General features: G+C 36.0%; 1 long non-coding RNA gene across 1 annotated transcript in view; it reads right to left on the reverse strand.

Moving 5' to 3' along the window:
• Positions 1–508: 508 nt before the first annotated feature.
• The window catches only part of LOC140639758 (uncharacterized), a 106,997-nt gene continuing 88,054 nt past the window's right edge, over positions 509–19,451 (reverse strand). The window contains exons 2-6 of the long non-coding RNA XR_012036375.1: positions 13,410–13,569; positions 11,448–11,494; positions 7,772–7,848; positions 4,857–5,017; positions 509–4,159 (exon numbers count right to left, since the gene is read on the reverse strand). This is a non-coding gene — a long non-coding RNA (uncharacterized lncRNA). The remainder of the gene's footprint in view (positions 4,160–4,856; positions 5,018–7,771; positions 7,849–11,447; positions 11,495–13,409; positions 13,570–19,451) is intronic.

The following is a 19,451-nucleotide window of genomic DNA, read 5'->3' on the forward strand; positions in this document are numbered from 1 at the left end:
AATTCCAAACAATTTGCAAAGGCTACCAAACTTCTGAAGAGCATTAGTTACTGTTAGTTTTACATTTTGCACAAGACCATGTCTACAATCAATGGATTTGCAGACACATTATTTAGTGAGTTATATTTTAAACTGTGTCCAGTCACTAAATCAAATGATATTGTTATGGTGGGATGCTATATGTGTGTTCCATGTAGAAAACTTGTAAGTAATAAATCCAACCATTTTTCTCATGGCCTTTCATATTCTAATATAAAAACACTGTTTTTTAAAATTGACTTTGGAAAAGCATTATAGTAAATATATTACCTACCTATATATCAACAGTTTGCTTAAAAATTACACGATATTCATATCATACACTATACAGAGGTATAAATCCTGTCCTTATAATAAGGTAGAGGAGGTTCATATTTTGTAAAATTGATATTCCAAGTTTATTATTTTTAACTTTACATAACATCTAACATGAATCCTAGTAAATTCTATTCCAAACAAGACAAAAACATAGTTTTTGTATTTTTTATTGGACTTTGATTTGCCCACCTCCCTTTCCACTTCTCCTTGTTCGTTTCCCAGAGTTAGGGGTCTCTCATGTTCTGTCACCCTCACTGATGTTTCCCACTTATTTCATTATTTTTTATAGTCTTTCCTGCTTTGTCAAATATTAGTTGACCATAGAGTTGAGGGCCCATTTCTGGGTTCTCTATTCTGTTCCATTGATCTATGTGTCTGTTTTTGTGCCAGTACCACACTGTCTTGATGACCACAGCTTTGTAGTACAACCCGAAATCCGGCATTGTGATGACCCCGGCTCTGGTTTTCTTTTTCAATATTCCTCTGGCTATTCGAGGTATTTTCTGATTCCACACAAATCTTAAGATGATTTGTTCGAATTCTCTGAAAACAGTCCATGGTATTTTGATAGGGATTGCATTAAATGTGCAAATTGCCCTGGGTAGCATTGACATTTTCACAATATTAATTCTTCCAATCCATAAGCATGGAATATTTTTCCATCTCTTTGTGTCTTCCTCAATTTCTTTCAGAAGTGTTCTGTAGTTTTTAGAGTATAGATCCTTTACCTCTTTGGTTCGGTTTATTCCTAGGTATCTTATGCTTTTGGGTGCAATTGTAAATGGGATTAACTCCTTAATTTCTCTTTCTTCAGTCTCATTGTTAGTGTATAGAAATGCCACTGACTTCTGGGCATTGATTTTGTATCCTGCCACGCTACCAAATTGCTGTATGAGTTCTAGCAATTTTGGGGTGGAGGCTTTTGGGTTTTCTATGTACAGTATCATGTCATGTGCGAAGAGGGAGAGTTTGACTTCTTCTTTGCCATTTTGAATGCCTTTTATTTCTTTTTGTTGCCTGGTGGTGGAGGCTAGGACTTCTAGTACTATGTTGAATAGCAGTGGTGAGAGTGGACATCCCTGTCATGTTCCTGATCTTAGGGGAGAGGCTCCCAGGTTTCCCCACTGAGAATGATATTTGCTGTGAGCTTTTCGTAGATGGCTTTTAAGATGTTGAGGAATGTTCCCTTTATCCTTACACTCTGAAGAGTTTTGATCAGGAATGGATGCTGTATTTTGTCAAATGCTTTCTCTGCATCTATTGAAAGGATCATATGGTTCTTGTTTTTTCTCTTGTTGATATAATTTATCATGTTGATTGCTTTATGGGTGTTGAACCATCCTTGCAACCTGGGAATAAATCCCACTGGGTCATGGTGAATAATCTTCTTAATGTACTATTGGATCCTATTGGCTAGTATCTTGTTGAGAATTTTTACATCCATGTTCATCAGGGATATGGGTTATAATTCTCCTTTTGGGGGGGTCTTTCTCTGGCTTTGGAATTAAGGTGATTCTGGCCTCATAAAATAAGTTTGGAAGTATTCTGTCCCTTTCTATCTTTCAGAACAGCTTTAGCAGAATAGGTATTGTTTCTTCTTTAAATGTTTGATAGAATTCCCCTGGGAAGCCATCTGGCCCTGGACTTTTGTGTCTTGGCAGGTTTTTGGTGACTGCTTCAATTTCCTCCCTGGTTATTGGCCTGTTCAGGTTTTCTATTTCTTCCTGTTCCAATTTTGGTAGTTTGTAGTTTTCCAGAAATACGTACATTTCTTCTAGATTGCCTAATTTATTGGCATATAGCTGCTCATAACATGTTTTTAAAATTGTTTGTATTTCCTTGGTATTGGTTGTGATCTCTCCTTTCTCGTTTGTGATTTTATTAATTACAGTCTTTTCTCTTTTGTTTTTAATAAGGCTGGCTAATGGTTTATCTATCTTGTTAATTGTTTCAAAGAAACAACTCCTGGTTTTGTTGATCTGTTCCACAGTTCTTCTGGTCTCTATTTCATTGAGTTCTGCTTGAATCTTTATTATCTCTCTTTTTCTGCTTGGTGTAGGTTTTACTTGCTCTTCTTTCTCCAATTCCTTTAGGTGCAAGGTTAGCTTGTGTATTTGAGGGTTTTTTTTTTCCAATTTTTTGAGGGATGCTTGTATTGTGATGCATTTCCCTCTTAGGACTGCTTGTCCTGTATCCCAAAGATTTTGAACGGTTGTATCTTCATTCTCATTAGTTTCCATGAATCTTTTTAACTCTTCTCTAATATCCTGGTTGACCCTATTTTAATCTTTTGGCAGGATGGTCTTTAACCTCCACGTGTTTGAATTGCTTCCAAATTCCTTCTTGTGATTGAGTTAAGTTTTTTATCTGTCATTTGCAGAAAGTCCCATGTTGAAATCTCCTAATATTAGTGTACTATTATCTAAGTATGTCTTTACTTTGGTTATTAATTGATTGATATAATTGGCAGCTCCCACATTCGGGGCATAAATATTCATGATTGTTAGGGCCTCTTGTTGGATAGACCCTTTAAGTACGAAACAGTGTCCCTCTTTATTCTTACTACAGTCTTTGGGATAAACTTTAATTTATCTGATATGAAGATTGCTACCCCTACTTTCTTTTGAGAACCATTTGAACGGAAATAGTTCTCCAACCTTTAATTTTCAGGCTGTAGGTGTCCTTAGGTCATATGAGTCGCTTGTAGACAGCAAATAGATGGGTCTTGCTTTTTTATCCAGTCTGAAACCCTGCGTCTTTTGATGGGATCATTAAGCCCATTCATATTCAGAGTTACTATTGAAAGATGAATTTAGTGTCATCATAATACCTATTCAGTCCCTGTGTTTGTGGATAATTTCTTTGGGCTTCCTGTTTCTTTTACAGGATTCCCCTTAATATTTCTTGCAGAGCTCGTTTGGTGGTCACATATTCTTTCAGTTTCTGCCTATCTTGGAAGCTCTTTCTCTCTCCTTCTATTCTGAATGACAGCCTTGCTGGAAAAAGTATTCTTGGTGCAGGTTCTTCTTATTTAGGACCCTGAATATATCCTGCCAGCTCTTTCTGGCCTGCCAGGTCTCTGTGGAGAGGTCTGCTGTTAATCTAATATTTCTCCCCATATAAGGTAGGAATCTCTTGTCTCTTGCTGCTTTAAGGATTTTCTCTTTATCTTTGGAATTTGCAAGTTTCACTATTAGATGTCAAGGTGTTGAACAGGTTTTATTGATTTGGGGGGGGGGGGAATCTCTCTGTTTCCTGGATCTGAATGCCTGTTTCCCTCCCCAAATTAGGGAAGTTCTCAGCTATGATATGTTCAAATATGCTTTCTGGTCCCCTGTCCCTCTCAGTGCCCTCTGGAACCCCAATTAAATGTAGATTTTTCCTTCTGAGGCTGTCATTTATTTCCCTTAACCTTCCCTCATGGTCTTTTAATTGTTTTTCTCTTTTTTCCTCAGCTTCCTTCCTTGCCATCTACTTGTCTTCTATGTCACTCACTCTTTCTTCTACCTAATTAACCCTTGTCATTAGGACCTCCCGTTTGGATTGCATCTCATTTAATTGATTTTTAATTTCGGCCTGATTAGATCTAAATTCTGCAGTCATGAAGTCTCTTAAATCCTTTATGCTTTTTTCCAGAGCCACCAGTAGCTTTATAATTGTGCTTCTGAATTGGGTTTGTGACATCAAGTTGTAATCCAAATTCTGTAATTCTGTGGGAGAGGGTACTGTTTCTAATTCTTTTGTGGTGAGTTCTTCTTTCTAGTCATTTTGCTCAGTGCAGAGTGGCTAAAAACGAGTTGTACTGGAAAAAGGAAGAATAAAAAAAAAAAAAAGGAGGAGTATCCTCTGGTTATATATACTGTAAATCCCTTGACTTTCCCTGGAGCTTCCCAGTGCTGCTGGATCAAGAACTTGCTCTTCCCCTGTCCTTCTAGCTGGTCTTCTGGGGGAGGGGCCTGCTGTGCTGATTCTCAGGTGTGTGCACCTTGGAGAGCTGCCCCGCCCCCCGCTTGGTGCATGGCTCAGGGGGAGCTGTTTATCTTGTGAAGCCCCTGTTCCCTGGCAGCCCCCCTCCCAGGCACAGGGTGACACCGGGAGGAACAACAACAGTGGCGGCGGCCAGCTCCCCAGCCCTGGAGTCAGCTCCCCCAGTAACTCCCGCAGCTCCCAGTCCGCAGGGGCCTGGATGCTCCCGGGGGCGGGCCGCTGACCTGGGCCTTCCCAGCCTCCACCTGTTCCAGGGGGAGCACAGGATCCTGGGCTGTGTCCCCCTGCACCCTGGGCTCCAGGGCCTGCGCCACTGGGATCGTGCTCCCAGGGCGTGCAGCCCCTTTGAGTGCCTTTCAGTTCAGGAAGAATCCGGTGCAGATTTTTTAAGTTCCTCTCTCCAGGGCTGGGCTTTTCTGTCCCCAATACTCTTGCCGCCCCACTTAGCCTGGCTCCTCACGGGGGCCCCTTCCCCATTGGAGTCTTTTTTATTTTTTTTTCCACCTTCCTACCTTGTTAGAAGTGCAAACTCTTCTGTCTATAGCATTCCAGTTGTTCTCTCTTTAAATCTCAAGTCGAATTTGTAGGTTCTCAGGATGATTTGAAAGTTATCCAGGTAGGTTGGTGGGGACAGGTGACTTGGGGACCCTACTCCTCCATCTTGCCATGCTCCCTCCAAAAACACATATTTAATGGAAATGAACAAAGATAATAAAAACAATGAGCTATCAGAAATTATAAATCAATCTTTCTCTATTCAAAATGTTATACTACTTAATGTAGCAGTGAGGAAAAACTCACTAAGAACATTATGCCTTTCTAAGAAAACAACTAATTTCATCTAATGCCCTCAAAAATTACATAAGCTATATGTTAGCCTTTACAATTAAGCCAACACAGTTTTGAGGCTAGTGATTTAGCAGCACATCAAAAATAAAATCTTAATAGCATTTATGGTTAGTCAATATAGAAACTATTCATTAATCACAAAAGGAGATTTATCTGGGTCATTTATTGATTCACCCATTCATTGATTTATTCATATTATCACAAACACTACAGAAAGAATACTGAAAGTTCTAAATATCTAGCCAGATTTTAGCATTTTGCTGATTGGGTCAATGCATGCATTAAAATTATAGTACATACTAATCAGCAAGCAATACTTATGTCATGACAAGACTTAATTTTTAGTTTTCAAATCTTTACTGATTTGTTATATAGATATATATACATGTTTACTATAGAACACTTAGAAAATAAATCTTTTTAAAGATTTTATGTATTTATTCATGAGAGACAGAGAGAAAGAAAGGCAGAGACATAGGCACAGGTAGACATAGGTTCCATGCAGGGAGCTCAATGCGGGACTCAATCCTGGGACTCAGTCCTGGGACTCCAGGATCATGCCCTGCCCTGATCATGCAGATGCTCAACCACTAAGCCACCCAGGAATCCCTAGAAAAAAAAATTTAAATAAAGATAGTAATTAAAATAAAGTGATCTACAGTCCTATCACACATATTAGTAAAAAGGTACCCCCTCCACTACAATGCAGATTCCTAAATCAGTTAACATACATATATAGTCCATATCAGAACTTTGTGTTCTGCATCAATGAAATATAAACAAAATACCAGTTGTGGAAATATGAATAAAGGACTTGATCAGGCAATTAAAAAAAAGAGGCTAACCAAATGGCCAATATAAAAAAGATGGCTAACTTCAGTAATCAAGGGGGGAATAAAATTAAAGCAATTTAATATTCTCTGGAATGTCTACATGAAAAAGAGAGAAAGTTCCAAGTGCTGGAAAGGATTTGGAGAAACTGAAACTTGCTTACAGTGCTAGTGGGAGTGTATATTGGTATAATGACTCTGAAAATTGTTAGGCAGGGTTTCCTAAAACTAATTATATGTGTAGCTTATGATTCAGCTATTAATATCATAAATATACTCAACAGAAACAAAATATGTATGTTCACCAAACTCATGTACAATATATAACAGCTCTACTCACAATAGATCTAAACTGAAAATATCCCAAATATCCAATAGTACAATAAATAAATAAATAAATAAATAAATAAATAAATAAATAGCAGTATAGTGATAAACTCTATTCTCTTCAATAATAATGAACATACTAAACCCAAAACTACATGGAAGTGTTTCCAACATAAAACAGTAAAAGTAAAAGTAGATATATTATCAAAGTTCAAACAAGTGAAAGTACCAGGGGGAAAAAAACCATGATGCTCTTCCCTGATTCTGCACCCCCATCTCCTTTATGGAACAAAAGCCTGAAACTTCCAGGATAAGGTCAGCAAATCTTACTGCCCTTTAAAGTACTTTTAAAGGGGATCCCTGGTGACTCAGCAGTCTGGCGCCTGCCTTTGGCCCAGAGCGCGGTCCTGGAGTCCCGGAATCGAGTCCTGCGTCAGGCTCCCTGCATGGAGCCTGCTTCTCTCTCTGCCTGTCTCTCTCTCTCTCTCTCTCTCTCTCTCTGAATAAATAAATAAAATCTTAAATATATATATATATATATATAAACAAATGTCTCTTAATAGCAGGATGCAAACAAAATAATCCCTCTACACCCTGCGGGAGTAGAAAAATTCTGGGCTGAAACCTACAACTGAGGGAAACGAGTAAGATCACTGAAAAAGTCCCTCCACCCAACAAGAATCTAGGGACATAGGACCTACCTAAGAAGAAAGGAGAGGGGGATCCCTGGGTGGCGCAGCGGTTTGGCGCCTGCCTTTGGCCCAGGGCGCGATCCTGGAGACCCGGGATCGAATTCCACGTCGGGCTCCCGGTTGCATGGAGCCTGCTTCTCTCTCTCTGCCTCTCTCTCTCTGTGACTATCATAAATAAAAAAAGGAAGAAAGGAGAAAGTCTTCCTCTTCCTGTGCGTACCACCAAACTAATGGAGCATCAAGTGACAGCACTCTCCTGCTTGTACAGAAGCAAGAAGATAAAGACCCTCTCTAGCATACAAGTTCAAAGGGAAGATCTAAAGTTGAAGAAAAAGTACATCTTGGAAAAAAAAACCTGTAGCAAACCAGCCCCCACCCTAAATTTAAGGTAAATTTAAGGTAATTCTAAAGGATTTCTAAAAGCTGGGAGGCACAGAAGTTAACCATAGCAACATCACAGACCAAACTCAGTTCAATTCCTGACATACTGGCTCAACATTCCATCCAGAAGCCGAGCAATGTGGACCCATTTCCAGGTATGAAATCTAGTCACTTCAGTCTCTATTATCCTATACAAAGTATCAGTTGTCAACAAGAAACTAAAGGCATAAAGATTTTTTTTAATTCACTTTCAAGAGATAAAATCATCAACAAAATAAGACTTCCTAAATATGAGAACTATAACACAGAAAGTGTAAAGTAACTGGACATACTTGAATAGAAACATACCTGAAGAATATCAGTAGACTCAGCTCAGCACAGAAAAGAATCCGTGAAGTTTAAAGGAGATCAACAGAAAACTCAAACTGAAATATCAACAGGTAAAAAGTAGGGGTGCTTAGGTGACTCAGTCCATCAAGCATCCAACTCTTGAATCCAGTTCAGGTATCAATCTCAGGGTTATGAGTTCAAGCCCCATGTTGGGGCTTCAAAGCAAAACAACTCAGGAAAGAATAGAAAAGAAAAAATAATCTTAGAGGAGAACATCTAAGAGCTCTGAGATGGTATCAACAAGCTGATACATAGGCAATTAGAACCATAAAAGTAGATAGGAAACAAGGAAAAGTAAAAAAATTGAAGAAATAACAGCTGATAGTTTTGAGTTCCAAAAATCTCAATGAACATTAGGCATAAATTATGATAAATGCAGAACACACACACACTTAGACATATCATATTAAAATTCCTCAAAAGCAAAGAAGAAAATATCTTGAAAAAAAGCCAAAGATTAAAGGTAAATAACATAGATAAGGTACAAAGATAAGAATTACAGCAAGCTTATCACCATAAATAATACAAGCCACTTAAAAAATATAGAGACATCTTTAAAATGCTGAAAGAAAAAAAAAGAAACTGTTAATGAGGAATGTACTTCTTTTGTACTTCCATAGTACAAGTATAAGTTTCTACAATAATAGCACAAAAGAAGAGAGGAAAAAATTTGGAATATCCCCTCTTTTAGTCCTCAAAGTACCTATGAAGTGGTTCAATATGATTTGAAGATATGTTCTCATTAGTTAAAGATACATATTATGAATTCTAAGGCCATCTCTGAAAAAAAAAGTGAGAGTTACATATAATAAGGCAACAATGGAGTAAAAATGAAATTACAAAAATTACTCAATCCAAAAGAAGCTATAAAAGAGAAAAAAATACAGTTATCAGACAACACTAATAGAAAATTGTTAGGAGGATGGTAGATTTCAGTCCAGTCATATCAACAACACAATGAAGTAAAAGTGTGGGAGAAGCTATGCATGGAAAAACTAATCAAAATAAAGATGAATAATTATATTTATATATGATAAAATCAATATGCAAGAAATAATAATCTTAAATGCCTATACAGCAACAGAGCTTCACAATCGCTGAGGCAAAATTGATAATACTGAAAGGAGAAATAGAAAAATCCACAGCAGTTGGAGACTTTGACACTCTTCTTTCAGTAACTGAGAGAAAATGTAGATGGAAATTCAGAGAATTTCAGGGAATTCCAACTACAGAGAAGATCTAAGCTATGTCACCTATAAATTTGACTTATTTTCCCTTTAGAGAATACTCCACTAAATAATAGCAGAATATGTATTATTTTCAAAAGCATATGAAACACTTTCCAAGACAACTATTTAAAACCAAATGTCAACAAAATTTAAAAATTGATCTACACAACGTATGTTTTCTAACAATCACAGATTAAAATTAGGAATCAATACCAATAAACTATCTGGAAAATACCCCAAATATTTGAAAATTAATACAATACTAATGGGTCAGGAAAGTCGAAAAGGATATTACAGTTAAATATACTTTGCACCAAATGACAATGAAAAAACGTTAGGTGATGCCAGAAGCTAAAGAAGTGCTTGGGGGAAATTTATACATTAAATGCTTATCTTAGATGAGAGGAAAAAAATCTTAAACCAATATTCTAAAGTTTCCACTCTAAGAAATTTGAGAATAAAAGGGAAAATTAAGTCCCAAGCAAGTAGAAGAAAAAAAAATAAGTAAAAGCAGAAGTCAATGAAAACGAGGGCAATAAAAAATTGGAAAAAATCCATAAAACACTTGTTCTTTGATGGAGAGGAATGGGGGAGAGAAGATTGGTAAAACTGGTAAATCTCTAGCCAAGCAAACCGAGAGAGAGAGAGAGAGAGAGAATCACATTACACATACATACATTATGAATGTCAGAAATTAAAGAGAAAATATCATGACATTAATAGGAACACTACAAACACTCTACCCTCATAAAATCCACCACTTAGATAAAATAGTGAAATTCTCTGAAAGATCCAAACTCCAAAATCTCACTGAAGAATTAGATAAATGGAATATTCCTAAATTTATTACAGTAATTGAATTTATACTGGAAAACTCCCCAACAAAGCAAGCTGCAGGCCACATGGTTTTATTCCTGAATTTTCATCAACTGATCAATATACTACCTTGTTTTAGTGTGTTTCTGTTTTATGAACCCTTATTTAATACATATTTTTCATCCATTGACACTGGACTCCCTGACCAGCAGCAGGATTCTTCTGCCCTGAGCAAAGCTTCTCTCTCATGTGTTTCTTCTTTAAGTCCTAACACTTAGGAACACCAGACATCATTTCAGCAGTACACTAAGGGGGCATTTGAAACAGTAAAATCTCTAAATAAAAAGCACAAAAATGTGAGTAACATGAAAATAAACAGACCAGGAAAATGCTGCTTGTTTGCAGTATGAGAGCTGAGACAGAAAAGCAAAGTAACACCTTGTCTGACCTCTGCTGGGACCATGCACACTGGGGGACTCAAACTTTTTGCTGTTCTGTGCATGTCTGCAAATGTTGCAAAAGCACCATGAATATTGATTTTGGGGTTAGAGACAAATTTTACCAAGTAGGCAAATTCACAAACACAGAATCTACAGATAATGAGGATTGACTGTAATTCACCATATCAACAGAATAAGAAGAAAAACTCTGTTATTATCTCAATAGATGGAGAAAAAGCTTTTGAAAAATTCAACACCCCTTCATGATAAAGCTTTGAGCAAACTGGTAATAGAAAGGAACGTCGTCAAGTTGATAAAGGGCACCTACTAAAAAAACTACGGCTCAGATTATACTTAATGGTAAAAGGCTAAATATTTCCCTTCCCTATGATTGGAAACCAGACAGGGATTTCTGCTTTCACATCTTTTCATCAACATCTTATTGGCTGTCCTACTTAGCATAATAAAGCAGGACAAAAAAAAGACACACAGATTAGAAAAAAGAAATACAACTGTCCTTATTCTCAGAAAACAAGACTGTCTACCTAGAAAACTCCAACTCTTTTTTATCTTATTTTATTTAAATGCAATTAATAAACATATAGTGTATCATTAGTTTCAGATGTAGTTTAATTATTCATCAATTGCATGTAACACCCAGTGCTCGTTAGATCACATGCCCTTCTTAATGAATCTTAAAAAAAAAAAAAAGTAATGCTAAAAAGCAAGTTTATCATGGTTGCAGGATATAAGGACAATATGAAGAGAGCAATTTTGTTCTATATAGTAGCAATGAACAATTGGAAATTGAGATAAAAGTAAACTTTACAGTGGCACCAAATATAACACAGGTATAAATCTTACAAAGTATGTGCAAATCTTCATGCTTAAAATTATAAAGGTCTAATTGAGGACATCAAATAAAACTTAAATTAGTTGAGCAATATATACCATGTTCCTGGAGTTAAAAATTCAACAGTCTTAATATGGCAATTCTCCCCAAGTTCATGTACAGTATAAATTTCAATCAAAATTTCAACAATTCTTTAATAGAAGAATAGACAAGTTGTTTCTAAAAGCTGTATGTGAGGGCAAAGAAACTAGAATAGCCAAAACAATTCTGAAAAAGAATAAATTTGGAGTACTTACACAACCCGATTTCCATTCCGACCATAAAGATCAAGACAGTGTGGTCTCTGGTTTGAGGGGGAGAGGGGAAGGACATCAAGAGAGCACACTAAAAAGTCCAATAATATATCCACCTATATACAGGCAATTAATCTCCACAAAGATGCAAAATAATTTCGATACAGAAAGGATTTTCTGTTTAACATGTGGTTCCAGCATATACAAAAGAATGACTCTCTCTCATCATACGTCACATTCAACACAGTAAATTTAACCAAAATGGTCATTGACATAAATTAAAAACCCTAAAACCATAAAAATATATGATGCCTGATATAATCAAATAATCTATATCCTTTTTGATTCTTTGTTGTGGAATTATACCCTCAATACTTGAGATTTTTTTTTTTTTTTAAATCACCAAAAATTTTGCATTTGTCTATTTCTCCATTAAGTCTGTCAGGGTGTTTTTTTTTTTCCTAACTTTATTTTATCTTATTCTAAGTTTTTATTTAAATTCCCGTTAGTTAACAAATAGTGTAATATTAGTTTCATGTGTACAATGTAGTGATTCAACACTTCCACACAACACCTTGTCCTCATCGCAGCAAGTGCGTTTAATCCCCATCATTTGTAAGTTTGTCACTTTTTGATTTGTGTATTTTGAAATTCTGTTATTAAGTGCATAGACATTTATAAATTATTATAATTCCTCAATATGTGAACATTTCTTTAGGAAATGTGCCTTTTTGTCTCTTGTAACCCTTCTCATCTTGAAGTCTTTTCCTACATAAATATAACAACTCCAGCTTCTCTGATCTTACAGTTTGCGTAGTATATATTTTGTCTTCCTTGTAAATTCACCCTATCTGTGTCTTTGTGTCCAACTCTCTTGCAGACAACATCCAGCTGCTTTCTGGTTCTTGTTTTCTTGCCCATCTGAAAAAGTCTCTTTTTGCCCATCCCCCATCCCCTCGGGCAACCATCAGTTTGTTCTCTGCATTTATAGATCTGCGTCTGCTTTTTGTTTGTTTGTTTAGATTACACAGTATAAGTGAAATCATATGGTAATTGATTTTCTGGCTTTTTTTTTTTTTCTGACTTATTTCACTTAATACAACCCTCTCTAGGTCCATGCATGTTGTCTCAAGTGGTGAGATCTCATTCTATTTTTATGGCTGAGTCATATTCCATTTTACTGAAAAACAGTCTTTTGATTGGAGTGTTTTGCCCACTTTACCTGAAGGTGTACTCAGATAGTTGTATTTAAGTCATTTTGCTATTTTTCGATTTGCCACCTATTTATTTCTGTCTGTTCTTTCTCCTTTTCTGCTTTCTTTTATGTTAAATTATTTTGAGTATTCCATTTTTTCTTTGACCTACTAGCTTTAATTCTTTGCATTTTAGTATTAGCAAGGTATTACAACATCCATCATTAATTTAGTGCAAAATTCTTGGAGTTAATGTTTAATTATTTAAGTTAAATATTAGAAATTTGGAACAATACTTCTATAGTTATTCCATATTCCTTGTGTTATTGTTATCATACATACTACATCTATTTTGTCTATTTTATAAGCCCGATATTCAGCTATAACTTTAGCTCTAGGCCACCACCCGCCTTTTAAAATACTTTAGAAAAAGAAAAATGTAATATTTTATATTTACCAACATATTTATTTCCTGTGTACTTTATTTCTTTTAAATCTGAGTTACCATTAGTGTCCTTTCCCTTCAGTCTAAAGCACCTCGTCTAAAAATTTAGAGGCAGTATGCTAGATTCAGTGGATATAAAATTATTAATGGACAATTTCAACAGCTTGAACATGTCTTCTCAATATTTTATGGACCGTTGTAACTGCTAAGAAGTCAATCATTAACTATACTGCTATTCCCTTGCATGTAATTTGTTATACTTTTCTAGCTGCTTTCAATATTTTTCCCCATCATTGACTTTCAGTAGTTTGATTAAAATACACCTACCTGGGACGTTCTGTTTTCGTCCTGCTTGAGTTTTATTAAAAATTCTTGAATCTTCATTTTTTAAATTTCCCCCAACTCATTTGGGAAGATTTTGGCTATTATAACTTCAAGATTCTCTGGAACACTTGAGACTCTCTCCCTTCCTCTCCTTCTTCCCCTCCTAGGACATAAATTACACAGATATTGGACTGTTGGATATTGTTCCACAGCTCCCTAAGGTTCTGCTTAGTTTTTTTTTTTTTTCAATAAACTTCCGTTATTTACATTAGGTGATCTTTATTGATCTAATCTCAAGTTTACTAATGTTTTTTCTACCACCTCCAAATATAGAGCCTACCCATCAATTTTTCCTTTTAATTATTGTACTTTACAGGTCTAGATTTTTTTTCAATTGATTCTGTTTTTGTATTGATAGTTCCCCTAACTCTTCAATTTTTCCTGTATTATTTGAGCATATTTGCCTTTAATTTTTTAACACATTATAATAACTGTTTTGATATCTTCATTTGCTAAAGCTAGTTTCTGGACCCACTAAAAGTCAACTTCTACTGTTTTTTTGTTTTGTTTTTTGTTTTTGTTTTTGCGTAGGTCACATTTTCCTGTTGTTTTGACAGGTCTAGTAATTTTTAGTTAAAAATGACAGTGTACATATTGCAATCTGTATCCATCTTCTGAGGACTGTTTTTTGTTGCTTCCTTTGTTTTCTGTATTTTATTGTTGTTCTAATACACAATGACCTATTCCAGATTCAAAGTGTAAACTTGGTCTACAGTACATTTTGCAACAGGTGATACCTCTGCTTGATTTTTATAAATTCCCAAAGCTACATTTTTTTAGCCTGAGAGTGCCCCCTGCATCTGCAAGTTGAGCAGTTAGCCAAGCCAAGGATTTGAGCAGGGTATAGACATGGATTGGAGGCCTCACTGTATAGGATCGCATGGCTTAAGTGATCCCTTCAAGTTTCAGCTGCTCCTCAGTTTCAGGTCCTGTCCACTGATGCCTCAAGCCCACAATACTTCAGCTGCCTGCCACCAAGCTGTGCATACTTTGGGAAAGGTACTCAGTTAAAATAGCAACAAACACAGAGCTCATCCAGTGCAGTTCTGTCTTTCAAGGTTCAGTTTCTTCTTCAATCTCTATTTGTTTAGGGGTAGTCCCTCTAGGCTCTTCCCTGCACATGTGTAGTTTAGTATCAGGGATTTAGGCAATATACACTAGATTTTGGATCTCATCCATTCTGTAATTCTCACAAGATTTCCCTCTTAAATTTACAGCAATCCTTCCAGGCCTCAACTGGTTCTTTGAGTTTTTTTGCTTTGTTTTGTTGTCATCTCCACCCACAAACATGTAGTTTTCTGCTGCCATAGACATAGTGGTTGAGAAGAACATGCAGGAAAAATAATTACAAATGCTCAATTTCTACCTTGTATAGTTACAATTTTTCAAGAGTAAACTCTTCTCCATTTTTACATAATTTAAAATGTTTTCCAGTGCTTCTATCATTTTTTGTACAGATTTTACAACTGCAAAAAATAAATAAAATAAAATAAAAGATTTTACAACTGCTATTTCCAAAGAGTTTGCATTAACAGTTAATTCTATTGCCAATACTCTAAAGAGCATTTAAAGTGTTATTGTTTTCAGTTTTTTTTTTAATTTTTATTTATTTATGATAGTCACACAGAGAGAGAGAGAGAGAGAGAGAGAGGCAGAGACATAGGCAGAGGGAGAAGCAGGCTCCATGCACCAGGAGCCCGATGTGGGATTCGATCCCGGGTCTCCAGGATCGCGCCCTGGGCCAAAGGCAGGCGCGCTAAACCGCTGCGCCACCCAGGGATCCCATATTGTTTTCAGTTTTATTACAGAAACAAAACATGTTTATTATAATAAATTTAGCAAATATAGGCATATGAAGAAAAGGAAATGAAAATTACTTATAATCTAACTATCTGAAGGTAACCATCGATAATATTTTTTTAAGATTTATTTATTTATTTTTATTTATGATAGACACAGAGAGAAAGAGGCAGAGACACAGGAGGAGAGAGAAGCAGGCTCCATGCCAGGAGCCCGACGTGGGACTCGATCCTGGGACTCTAGAATCGCGCCCTGGGCCAAAGGCAGGCGCCAAACCGCTGAGCCACCCAGGGATCCCCTAACCATTGATAATATTTTAATAACATTATAATACTATTGATAATATTTCTATCATTTCTGCAATGAGATTATTGCATAAGATTGCCAGTTTTCAACCATAAACATTCATGAAAGATATGCAAAAGTCATTATTAAGAATGACTTTTATGTTATAAGATACCAAACTTAGATATATTTAAAGAACAATAAAGAAATATTATGAGCAACTTCATACTCAAAAGAGTGACGGCCTCAAGAAAATGGCCAAATACCTTTAAGGAAATAAATTACCAAACTTTCAAAATCTGTGGGGAGAAGAAGTAATCAGTTTTAGATGTTTATACAACTGAGTATCCATCTGGAAGTTTATGGAGAAAAATCAGGGCTGCATTAATAGATTTAAAAGTCACCACTATCTAGATAAAACTGGATGGAGACCATATACTGTTAGCCTTTGTAGGGCATGTGGAAGAATTTTGTCTTTATTCCCAAAGCAATAGAAGCCACTGGCAAGTTTTATGCAAGAAGTTGACCTAAGGCTTGTCTTTTGAGAGGTTCAGTAACTACACCACAAACACCTTAACAGGGGAGAGAGAGAATTGCAGGGAAATAAATCTTATAACTATTTCAGTAGGTCAGATGAAAATGATGGCCTACAGTGCTTTTGAATAAAGTAGGAAGATTTATGAGCTATTAAGAAGGTAAAATCAGAAGGGTTTGTTGATGGATTTGATGTTTAGAATGAAAAACAGTTTCTTCTGGCCTGTGTAACTACATATGAGATTGCCATTCACTGGACTAAGGAAAGTGCAAACCATACGTTCATTTTTTAAATTTATATCTACTTGGAAAGTGTGTAAGCCTTAAGAGAAATTTTTTCTTTTACATTTAAAACATTTGATCTCAAAATTAACATAAATAGAGAAGGAACATATCTCACATAATAAAGGCCATATACAATAAGCCCTCAGCTAACATCATGCTTGATGATGAAAAGCTGAAAGCTTTTCCCCTAAGATTAGGAACAAGGCAAGGATGCCCACTCACTACTTTTACTCAACAGTGTTGGAAGTCCTAGCCAATTAGGCAAAAAAAGAAAAAAGGAAAAAGAAAGAAAGAAAGGGCATCCAAGTTGGTAAAGAACAAGTAAAACTGGGATCCCTGGGTGGCGCAGCGGTTTGGCGCCTCCTTTGGCCCAGGGCGCGATCCTGGAGACCCGGGATCGAATCCCACGTCGGGCTCCCTGCATGGAGCCTGCTTCTCCCCCTGCCTGTGTCTCTGCCTCTCTCTCTCTCTCTCTCTGTGTGACTATCATAAATAAATAAAAATTTAAAAAAAAAAAAAAAAAAAAAAAAGAACAAGTAAAACTGTCACTATTTGCAGAAGACATAATACCATATATAGAAACCCTAAAAACTTACCAAAAAATAATTAGAACTCATAAATGAATTCAGCAGTTGCAGGATACAAAAATCAATATGCAGCAATCTGTTATGCTTCGCTAATAACTAACTAGCAAAAAGAGAAATTCAGCAAATAATCCCATGCACAGGGACAGCTGGGTGGCTCAGTGGTTTAGTGCCTGCCTTTGGCCCAGGGCGTGATCCTGGGGTCCCTGGATTGAATCCATCAGGCTCCCTGCATGGAGCCTGCTTCTCCCTATGCCTATGTCTCTGCCTCTCTCTCTCTCTCTCTCTGTCTCTCATGAATAAATAAATAAAATATTAAAAGAATAATAATCCCATGCACAATTGCATCAAAAGGAATAAAATACCTAGGAATAAATCTAACCAAGGAGTGAAAGACCTGTCCTTTGAAAACTGTAAGATATTGATGAAAGAATTTGAGTATGACACAGATAAATGGAAAGGTATTTCATGCTCATGGATTGGAAGAATACATTAATAGGTCTGTGATACCCAAAGAAATATACAGGTTTAATGTAATCCTTATCAAAATACCAATAACGGTTTTCACAGAACTAAAACAAATAATCCTAAAATTTGTATGGAACTGTAAAAGACCCCAAAGAGCCCCAATAGTTCTTCTTGAAAAAAATAACAAATCTGAAGTTATTACAGTCTCATACTTCAAGATATACTATAAAGCTCTAGTAATTAAAACAGATATGGGAACAAAAATAGACATAGAGATCAATAAAACAAGATAGAAAGCCCAGAAATAAACCCATGTATATTCAGTCATTTAATCTACAACAAAAAAGGCAAGAATATACACTAAGGAAAGGATTATTTTTTAATAAGTTGTGTTGGGAAACTGGACAGCCACGTGCAACAGAATGAAAAAGGACCACTATCCTACAACATACACAAAATAAACTCAAAATAAAAGATGACCTAAATGCAATATCTAAAACTCCTGAAAGGAAACATAGGCAGTAAACCCTTGGACATTGGCCTTAGCAACATTTTTCTGGATAGATCTCCCCAGGCAAGGGAAACAAAAGCAAAAAATAACAATTAGGACTACATCAAACTAAAAATCTTCTGCAAATTGAAGGAAACCATGAACAAAATGAACAGACAACCAACTGAATGGGAAAAGATATTTGCAAATATATTCAGTAAGAATTTAAAGTCCAAAATACATAAAGAACTCCTATGACTCAACATGAAAAGAAAATCTGATTAAAATTGGGCAGAGGACCTGAATAGACATCTTTCAAAGAAGACATCTTTCAGAAGCCAACAGGCACCTGAAAAGATGTTGAGCATTACCAATCTTTGGAGAAACACAAATCCATATCACAGTGCGGTATCATCTCACACCTGTCAGAATGCCTAGTATCAAAGATACAAGAAATACTAAATGTTGAGGAGGATCTGGAGAAAAAAAAGAACCCTTGTGCACTGTTGGTGGGAATTTGAATTGGTGCAGCCCCTTTGGAAAACAGTACAAAGGAAGACGAGTGAAATGAGTTAAGGAGTTTAATAAGTAAAAACATAAGGAATATAGTCCATAATGTTGTAATAACTCTGTATAGTGACAGATAATAACTACACTTATCATGGTGATCATTTAACAATGTATAGAAGTGTCAAATCATTATATTGTACACTTGAAACTAATATGTCAACCATTTGTCCATTAAAAATAAAAACTATAACAAAAAACTGAAAAAAATTAACATGAATATCCTGTCTAGACACATGAGACTAACAAAGGCACTCCAGTTGCCTAGTAATATTGTCATACCTTTTAAAACATGATTACAAAGAATCATGCTAATATTGTCACACCTGTCTCTACCTCAAATTTTCCCACACTAAATTGTCAGTGTAATTTCAGCTCCCGGTAAACAACCTAGCCTATTTCTGAGTCTTAGTCCTTCCATAAGTTTTAAAACTCCTTCAGCTTCTGACACTAAGTGATCATATTTATTGCTGTTTACGTGGCCCACCTTAAAAGTTTCATGTGTTACTGGATGAAATATGCAGAATGATGACCTACTGGGGGGACACCTGGGTGGCTTAGTCTGTTAAGCCTCTGCCTTGGCTCAGGTCATGATCTCAGGGTCCTGAGATCAAGCCCTGCATAAGACTCCTTTCTCAGCGGGGAGTCTGCTTCTCTCTCCCCATCTATCTGCCTCTCCCCCTGCTTGTGCTCTTTCTGTCTCTCTCTCTCTCAAATAAATAAATAAAATTTTGAAGTGACCTATTGCTACAAGAAAAATTTTAAAACAGTTCTTTCTAGCATGTAAATAATTATAATAAGCATTGAGTATTAATAATATTTAGCATAAAACTTTTGGCAAATTCATTTATTTTCTCTTAAAACACTGATAGCATTTTGTAATTGTTGCTCTGTGTTATATTGATTTTTGTGACAATATCTAATTGCTTTCTCATTTCTCTAAAAAAAGTCATTCATTCTGGTGGATATCAT

The sequence above is a fragment of the Canis lupus genome, chromosome 9 (assembly GCF_048164855.1).
Source record: "Canis lupus baileyi chromosome 9, mCanLup2.hap1, whole genome shotgun sequence".
Classification (NCBI taxonomy): Eukaryota; Metazoa; Chordata; class Mammalia; order Carnivora; family Canidae; genus Canis; species Canis lupus.